The sequence below is a fragment of the Ovis aries genome, chromosome 9 (assembly GCF_016772045.2).
Source record: "Ovis aries strain OAR_USU_Benz2616 breed Rambouillet chromosome 9, ARS-UI_Ramb_v3.0, whole genome shotgun sequence".
Lineage (NCBI taxonomy): Eukaryota > Metazoa > Chordata > Mammalia > Artiodactyla > Bovidae > Ovis > Ovis aries.
This window is the reverse complement of record NC_056062.1, coordinates 18,626,279-18,636,388: the sequence shown is the minus strand read 5'-3', so window position 1 is coordinate 18,636,388 and position 10,110 is coordinate 18,626,279.

The following is a 10,110-nucleotide window of genomic DNA, read 5'->3' as shown; positions in this document are numbered from 1 at the left end:
GTTATTAGGGGAGAGGATCTCGTATAGGATGAGATTTATGTTATCAGCCATAATGCAGTCTGAATTCTTTCAATGAAGATAAATGAATAACTCCATCATCTCAATGTGCAGTCTCTTTAACCAACACACTGTCTGCTCTGTGATTTGTGATGGTTTTACACAGGAAAAGCTAACTGAGATATATCATGGCTGTCAAATTCTGGTATTCCTCTGGGCTTTCTGAACAGAGAATTGTACCACTTTCATTATTTTTGTGTTATAGATAATGGATAATAAACCAGTTTATGGTACCCAAAGGGGAGTTTCTTGGACCCTAGACAAGTCTTCAGATACACTATATACACATTAAACTTCTCTTGCCCTCTGAAGATACCTTTGAATCAAACAAAAATTGCTTTACTTTCAAAATCAAGAATCAATTTTCCAGAGTTCCCTGGTTGAAAAGGATACCTTTATCTGTGGTCCCATCTGATTCTCGAGGAATCTGATTCTCCATTTTTCAAAGTTTTGTTGGGAATACTTGCGAATTCACTCAGGGCCCATTTTATAACCCACATTGTCTCCCACCGCCCTTCTTTCTTCCTCATTTCAGACTCCACATATGTAGTCTGCTTCTTGTCTCTGATTTCTTCACTCCAAAATCTGGCTTCAGAGTAGGATATGATCTCTCTCTCTGTCCCTCCACCTGTCTTATAGGAAAGTGAAAGTGAAAATCGCTCAGTCATGTCCAACTCTTTGGGACGCCATGGACTACATTCCATAAAGTCCATGGAATTCTCCAGGCCAGATACTGGCCTGAGTAGCCATTCCCTTTTCCATGGGATCTTCCCAACCCAGGAATCAAACTGGGGTCTCCTGCATTGCAGGTGGATTCTTTACCAGCTGAGCTACCGGGGAAGCCCATCTTATAGGAGGGCAAGTATTTATTTGATAGCATTTATTTGATCACTTTCTCATTTTGATTTTTTGCAGTTAATTCACGCAAATGATTGTAAATGAATAACTTTTTTTATACCTATGAAATTTACAACACCATTCTTGACCTCTTGGGGTCTATATAAATAGAATATAGCCCTGAATTCACATTCAAAAGGAACTTCCACTCAGCAAATTATGGAAAAGAATTGTTGGGGATACATCTATGACAAGGGTCAGATGAGTAGAGGACACGTCTAATGCAAAGTGTGCTTCAGCTAGGTTGATCTGCTGAACATTCTGCGTGAGTTTTCTTTCTTTAAGGAGTAGTGACTCCGAACTTCCTATAACACAGTGACACTCCTTACAAGCGAATATGACAGCACCTTTATCAGTGAAGGCACAGCCCAACAGTCTAGCTACAGGAATTGCCTGATGCCCAGTATCTGGAAGTCTTGAGACCAATAGGATTTCATGCAGCGAGGAAGAAACACCATGCTAAGGGAAACTGCCTGAGCACAGTGCCCTGGCTGAGAGAATGAGGTTGTCCAAGCAATCCAGAGTGAGCACCAGGGTCATTATTGGAAATTGCTACTCTTTGCATCACAGGGTGTTTCAGTTATGAGAGAAATGATACAAATAGAGAAAAGGAAAACTTCCGTTTATTCATTCTAGTAGTGATTTCTTAATGAAATGGTTGGGGAGTTTCCATAGCCAAGTCCCATGCTTTGACAACATATATGTGGTATAGCCTTTTTTTTTTTTTTTTAATTATTTTACTTTATTTTACTTTACAATCGCTGCACATCTCCAGTACTAGTTTGTAAATTCAGAATAAAGACCATGTCTGTGTTTTATTATCTCTGCCTAGCATATTACCCAGAACGTAGCAAGTGACCCCTTATTGCTTGTTGAAGAAATGCCATTGGGTTTTGCTCTAACTTTGGCCCTTTCTTAACTTCTGGAGTTTAATATAAATGTAACTCAGATTGCATCAACCAAAATTTCCCATAGCTATTTTTTTCAGACTTGTGCTTTTCAGTCTTACTACATTAATATAATTCAGATTCTATTACATTATATAACTAATTATGTTTAGATGATGAATGTGATGGTACCTTTGAACTTCTTCTCATCTAAAAGTAGTCCATTCTCCTTAATAGAGAGTTTTGCATCAATAATGTCTTTTTAATGCCAGATAAAATATATATTTATGCAATTACTGCTGTAGAAAAATTTTCAAGCTTTCTCCTAATAATATAAAATTAGATACTAAAAGCCCCTTATTTAAGACCATGAGTTACAGATAACAGCCCATTCAGTGATCGAGGCCCATAACTTCCAGAAATCTAATTAAAAATAAATGGACATCACTGGTTCCAACTCCTACCTCCATATTTTTAAATATGAGTTAATTAAATCACTAGGTCATCTTGGGAATTATATCATTTTAAAAACAGCACTAAACTTGTCATCTTCAAGCTTTTCCCCAAGCTCAGCTAGCTTCTTCAGAAGTCTAAAGTGTTGTATGAATTATTAGTAAATTAGCCAAAAACAATCTGTAGCACACAAGGAGAATATACCACAACTCCTCCTGTGATCTCTGCCTGCAGCTACACTTGCCAAAGAAAATAAATAATGAGGAAATTGTACGGCTGTAACAAAAGCATGAGGCAAATCCCTTCATAGATTAATTGACAGGACAGTGATCCCTAGATTACAGAATAAACTTACTCTCCTTATCCTGCCACTCATACAAAATAATTTTTCCTCTTTGCATCTGAATTTCTCTTCCCCAGGGGTAGTTATAAATTAGGTTAGTTCCTAGTCTTTCCCCTATTTAAAAATTGTAGGATTTATATTTGTTTCTATGTTTCTATGTTGTATATTTGTTTCTGTTTGTTTCAGAGTCAGTGTTCTGATGCTCCTATGTGCCAATCAAACAGCTTTAACTAGTAGCTTCTGTAGCTTTATGATGAACCTTTTACCTAGATTTGCTTGATTTATGTCCAAAACCACATTATTAAGTGTGATGGACCTAGATTGAGAACCACTTAGCTAAATAATCTGCAAAGACATACATGACTTGGTTATTATAGCTGTAAAACAGGGATAATGCATATGTCATTGGTTCTTTTTTTGTAAATTAAATTTGCAAATATATATGAGATAAATCATCATACAGTTGAGATTATTCTGGGCGGTATGTCCAAGATGGGCTTTCTGAATAGCTCAGCTGGTAAAGAATCCTCCTGCAATGCAGAAGACCCTGGATTGATCCCTGGGCTGGGAAGTTCCTCTGGAGAAGGGCTAGGCTACTCCAGTATTCTCGGGCTTCCCTGGTGGCTCAGACGGTAAAGAATCTACCTGCAGTGCAGGAGACCTGGGTTCAATCCTGGGATTAGGAAGATTCCCTGGAAAGGGGCATGGCAACCCACTCCACTATTCCTGCCTCAAGAATCCCCATGGACAGAAAAGACTGGCAGGCCACAGTCCATGGAACTGCAAAGAGCTGGACATGGCTGAGCGACTAAGCACAGCACAGCACAGCATGTCCAGGATGGCAGAGTAGAAAGACCCACGGCTCATTTTGTCCTATGGGCACACCAAAACTGCTATCGAGAGAAGCACTTTTTACAGAGCGTTTATCTATGAGGATAACCTGAAGACCATCAAAAAAAAGATTAAAATCATTTATTTTCACAATAAGTCGTTGAGGGATGCACAAAATACAAAGCTGCTGCTGCTGCTGCTAAGTCGCTTCTGTCATGTCTGACTCTGTGCGACCCCATAGACGGCAGCCCACCAGGTTCTGCCATCCCTGGGATTCTCCAGGCAAGAACACTGGAGGGGGTTGCCATTTCCCTCTCCATGCGTGAAAGTGAAAGTGAAGTCGCTCAGTCGTGTCTGACTCTGCAACCCCATGGACTGCAGCCCACCAAGCTCCTCGGTCCATGCGACTCTCCAGGCAAGAGTACTAGAGTGGGTTGCCATTGCCTTCTCTGAAATACAAAGCAAAACTACATTAAATATGATGTCAAAAAGGTTAACATTTTTGAACCAGTGAGTATAAATATATGATTGTTAGAATGCTTTCAAATTTAAGATATTATCATTAATCATCAGTTACATTTTCAAATTTAGATGACCCAAAAAAGATATCAACTTAAAATTATATACACACATATTTATATATGAACTTCATGGTAACTGCAAACCAAAAGCCTATAATGGATGCATGCAATTCCAAAGATCTCCAAACGTATATAACAATAAAAAGAATTATCAAATAGCAAGGAAGGAGAGCAAGGAAGAAGAAAGTAACATAAAAGAAATACAAAACAGTCAGAACACAGTTGCAAAATGCAATAAGGACCAGCCTCTCAATAATTACTTGAAATGTAAATGGACTCAGTGTTCCAATGAAAAGATACAGAACAGCTTAGTGAAAAACAAACAAAGCAACAACAAAAAGAAAACAACCAAGACCCATATGTACGCTGCCTACAGAGACTCAAATCAGATCTAAAGACACAGGCTGAGATTGAGGTGATGGAAAAAAGTAACCCATGCAAATGGAAATAAAAAGAAATCTGGGATAGCAATATTTAGACCAAATAGACTTTGAAACAAAAACTGTTTATAGGAAATAAAAAAGGACATTGCATAACAATAAATAGATCAATCCAGTAAGAAGATATAATAATTGCAAATATATACGTAAACATAGGAACACCTATATATGCGAGCAAAAATTAGCAAACATGAAGAGAGATTGTGAATAACACAATAATATTAGGGAATTTTAACAGTTGTACTTCTGGGCATTTACCTGAAGAAAACAACACAAAACAAAAATACTAGTTCAAAAGATATATGCACTCCAATATTCATTGTGGCATCATTTTATCAGCCAACATATGAAAGCAACCCAACTGCACATTAATAGTTAAATGGATAAAGAAGATGTGCTTTGTATATATGATGAAATATTCCTTAGCCATGAAAAAAAAAATCTTGCCATTTATGATAACATGGGTATATCTATAAGGTGTTATGCCAAGTTAAATAAATCAGACAAATACTACATGATTTCAGTTATGCTTGGAATAAAAAGCAAAACAAATGAAGACAGACTGAGGCACAGAGAATAAACAGGTAGTTGCCAGACGGAGGGGTGTGAAGATGATAGATGAAATGGGTATAGAGGATTAAGAGGTATAAACTTTGAGTTACATGATATATTCATCATGGGAGTGTAATAGACAACACAAGGAATATAGTCAATAATATTGTAATAATGTTTTATGGAGACAGATGTCTATTAGGCTTATCATGGTGATCATTATGTATGCAACTGTCGAATTATTATGTAGTACGCATAAAACTAATGCAATATTGTATGTTAACCATATTTTGATACAAATTCAAATAAATTGAAAAATAAAAAAGATTCTTCAAAAAACCTCAAGTAGTTGTTTCCTGGGTAATTTGGGGGAATTATTATCTAGATGCTTGCATATATGTGATGTTCATTTAATTCAACGGATTCATTCTGTTATTAGTTCATTGGTTGATTCATTCAACCATATTCTGATTCAGTAATACAACAAATAATGACAGTGTGTGTGACATTCTCTGTACTGTTTATACTGATGAAAGAGACACTGGATGATAGAGTCATGGAGAAGACACAGGACTACAAGTGGGGATGGTATTTAAGAATGTAAGGAATAATACTGTATTATCAGCAGAGATGCAATGGAAGGGTCAAAGAGGTTGCCCGTGGTGTCTGGGAAGGGGCCAGAGCTTTCTGAAACGATGGGCCAGCTAAGAGAATTTTTAGGAATGAGTAGACATCGGCCCCAAAAAGATTTGCTTCATCTCTTCAGTTCACTTAGACAGTGCTTGTTTGTGATTACATTTTCTTACAGTTTTAACAATCCTGAAAAAAAAAGTCTCATGGATTTTTTTGATGAACTGACTCATTGGTTGTCTGAATTATCTCACCTGTGTCTTTAATTATGGGAAAGCACAGCTTGAGTGAAAGATGATTAAAATTTATGTTGATTTATGATGGGGACAAAAAGCATATGGGTGAATTCTTCCAAATCTGCATTCCATATTGTTCTATTTAGTATCCTATATTCTAATTTATTTACTTCTTTATACATTTATTATTTATTGAGATTTTCAGTTCAGTTCAGTCACTCAGTTGTGTCTAACTCTTTTGTGACCCCATGGACTGCAGCACACCAGGCTTCCCTGTCCATCGCCTCAAGTCAGTGATGCCATCCAACCATCTCATCCTCTGTCGTCCCCTTCTCCTGCCTTCAATTTTTTCCAGGAACAGGATTTTTTCCAATGATTTTGCAACATGCCAATTGATTTGCTTCCATAAAGATGGTATAGAGATAGCAAATTAAAGGAAGGGGAAATAATATTAGTCAAATGATCATGTAAGTCATACTTGCTACTCTGTGTCATTTAATTTACCTACATTATCTCTTTTGATTTTTTTGAAAAGCTATTTTATTTACAAAATTTTACTTGTATGAATTTAAGTTCAATGTCACCCAGCTTTAAATTACCAAACTGAGAAATGAACTCAGGGATTTTGTCTTCATATTCCAAGAAATAGCTGTGAACTCTGGATACTAGAGAAGGCTTCATGGATGAAATCTAACTTCAAAGACTTAGGACCAGCTGTCTTGGATTTTGATGGGGAAATTTGAGAAGAACTGGACTTTCACAAAAGGGGAATAACCTATGCAGTGTGATAGCTTTATAAATACATGTTTTATATCCAGAGGAGAATGAGTAACACTGTTTTAAACAGCTATATCAGCTAGACAAGTAATAAATAATCCAAAAAAAAATAGTGTAGGCTGCAGATACCTTCAAATATCAGACTAAGGACTGCACTCTGTATACTGGAGGCAAAAGGAGAGTACGGAAAATATTTCCCTTCATAATTCTGCCTTGAGCAAGCCTTGGGCATGGGCAGAGAAGTGCAACTTGTGGCAAGAGTTCCAATTTTTCAACTTTCAGCTCATTTCTACTCACTACATTCAGGTTCTCTTGCCTTTTTATTTTTTCCTCTCTGTATTTCTGTGAGCCAAATGCTCTGAATTTTTGAGTAGATGCTGGTGCAGGGGTGGGTGTTTATAGGACTTTCCATGGTTATGTTGCTATGGTGACTGCCTTCTTGATATTCACTTGTTCCTCGCATCTGTTGGTGTTTTGTTTATGACCATTGGAAAGAAGCCTGTCTGCATGATGCCAGCAGGGAAGAGGGGCTACCTAGCCACACTCAGGGAAAGTGCTGTTTACATGTATTTACACAACCCAGAGGAAAGCGTGGTATATTCTTTTTCTGCTTTTCACACAAACTAGGATCTGTCATCAATGGAAGATGTCAATGATTTGGGAGAAAAGATGAAAATATGAAATTTGTGAAAATGGGAAAAATGAAAGGGATGGGTGACATCTGTGTAAAGACTTCTTGATCTGGGTTCCTGTGACTTTCTCAGTGGGATGTCTGAAGTGAAATCTCCTTTATCCTTTAAAGATTTCCTAATGTCATTGTTTATTAATGTGCATTTTCTGATATAATGTATTCTCAGAGCTAAGTTAGGGAATGTGGAGGGGTTCTAAGTCTTGATAATAGTACAGTCAGTAAGAAATTACCCAGTTCTAAAGATGAATCCTCATAACACAGAGACCTGCAGTAAAATTATCTAGTTCAGAAGGGTAGGATAATTATATCCCTCTCAGGCCAAAGGCATTCATTTTAGAAGAACAGATAATAAAGATGGATTCCATGTCAAGGACTTGCAGAGAGTGAAGCTTATCAATGGGAATCAGGATCCAGTGCAGGAAATTATTCACCAGGATAAAGCATATTACTAGTAGTCCTGTCGGACCTTTAGATATAAGAGACTTCTGAAACCTAGAAAAGAGGAATCCAGATTTCAAGCAGTGAAATTGTGGTTTAAAACCAACTTGGTATCCCACTGGAACATGGGATAGAAGTTAGACTTGAGGAAGGAAACCAGGCGTGTGAACTGACTATCAGCTTTGGGAATGAGGAAGTTGGTAGGTGCCTGATCCTGAGACAAGCAGTAGCACTTTGTGTTTCCAGGCACATGGCACTGAGACCCCAAGAATTTTAGTAGCCCCGAGCTGCTAGTGGAAAGGCATGCCCCTTCTAATTCTGACATTATGGATGGTAGGCAGAAGAGCTAGGAAGGCCCTGCAGTTAAAACCAAGCCAGAGTAGATGGTATCTTCCCAAGGGACCAAGACTATCTGACTCATATCTTTGTACCTCCAGCTTGTGCAGTGGTGTCTGATATGCAATAAAAATCCAATTGGGTGAGTGGACAAGAAATATGACAATGATTACCTTGCACTGGTGTGGGGAGGAAAGCTGCTGCTGCTGCTAAATAGCTTCAGTCGTGTCCGACTCAGTGTGACCCCATAGATGGCAGCCCACCAGGCTCCTCTCTCCACAGGATTCTCTAGGCAAGAGTACTGGAGTGGGTTGCCATTTCCTTCTCAGGAAAGAGGAAAATATTAATGAAGGCGAGGCCATTCTCAATGTGTGAAAGTGAAGAGTTAGTCGCTCAGATGTGTCTGACTCTTTGCTACATCATCGCCTGCCAGGCTCCTCTGTCCATGAGATTCTCCAGGTAAGAATACTGGAGTGCGGTGCCATTTCCTCATCCAAGGGATCTTCCCTGCCTAGCCACTGAACCCAGGTCTCCTGCATTGCAGGCATATTCTTAACCATCTGAGCCACCAGGGAAGCCCCACTCAGTGTTGTAATCAGTACAAATTAAGGGCTAAATAATCAAGATTTTAAAATAAATCACTACCTATTTTCTGAAAAAAATGTTATCTCTTAATTTTCTGGGAGTATTTACAAATAAATTGCCTATGATAAAGCTACTGTGTGAAGCCAGTATTATAAGAGAGCTATTACTACAGGTTCAAGTCTGGAAAAGTTGGGGTACACAGGGCATCAGCAGCCTATGGAGATGGGCAGCATGGCAGGAATGATCCCCTCAGTGCATCTGAAAACCCACCTGTCTCTTGAGGGGTGGGACTCTATCATATATTGACAAGAACACAGGCTCTAGAATCAGAGTGACTTGGATCAAAGTCCAGCCCTGACACTGCATTGCTGTTTAAATTTGGGAAAGCAGTTCAACCTCCCCATTTCAGCTTGGCGTGTGTGCATGCTCAGCTGTGTCTGACTCGTTATGACTCCATGGAGTGAGTCGTCCTTTTCTTTTCCAGGGGATCATGCACACCGAGGGATTGAACCTGAATTGACAGGTGTATTATTTACCACTGGGCTACATGGGTATCTCTTATTTCAACTTACATGGCTCTATAATGGACATAATATTAGCATAAAGTACTTAAGGATGTTATGAGAACAAAAGAATAATGCTACCTAATGAGAACAAAACTTTGAGATAGTGCATCGTTATCCATCCAAAGACAGGCACAGAAAGATCCATCCAAAGCCGCTTAGTGAGCAAGCGGCATACATGGATGCAGACTCCAGTCATGTGGCTACAGGGCCCTTATCTTGACTGCCTCTCCTTTGGTCTCTCTGGGGATTTAACACATGTAAAGCGGTGAGTGAGTGGACAGTCAGTGTCAACTATTAATATTTCTATAACTTTTGTTGCCATACTATTGGTGATCAATTGCGATCTAGAAATAATAAGGCTAAATGATAACGCTGCTGCTGCTAGTTCTGGTGTGCTTTTTGTTAGTTGCTCAGTCATGTCCAGCTGTTTGCAACCTCGAGGACTGTAGTCTGCCAGGCTCCTCTGTCCATGGGATTTTCCAGGCAAGGATTCTGGAGTGGGTTGCCATTTCCTTCTCCAGGGGATCTTCCCGACCAAGAGATCGAACCCAGGGCTCCTACATTGCAGGCGGATGCTTTATGTACTGTTTGAGCTAATAGGGAAGCCCCTCTAGTACAGGCACTATTACTAAAAATAAAGTTAGCTATTATTTGTTTACTCTGTACCGGACACTGTGCTGTGCATTTTACTTTCACTATCTCATCTTATTATGAATATATGAGTATATAGTATAGCGTAATATAGTGAAGTTGAACCTCCAGTATTTTGGTCCTCTGATGCAAACAGCTGACTCATTGGAAAAGTCCCTG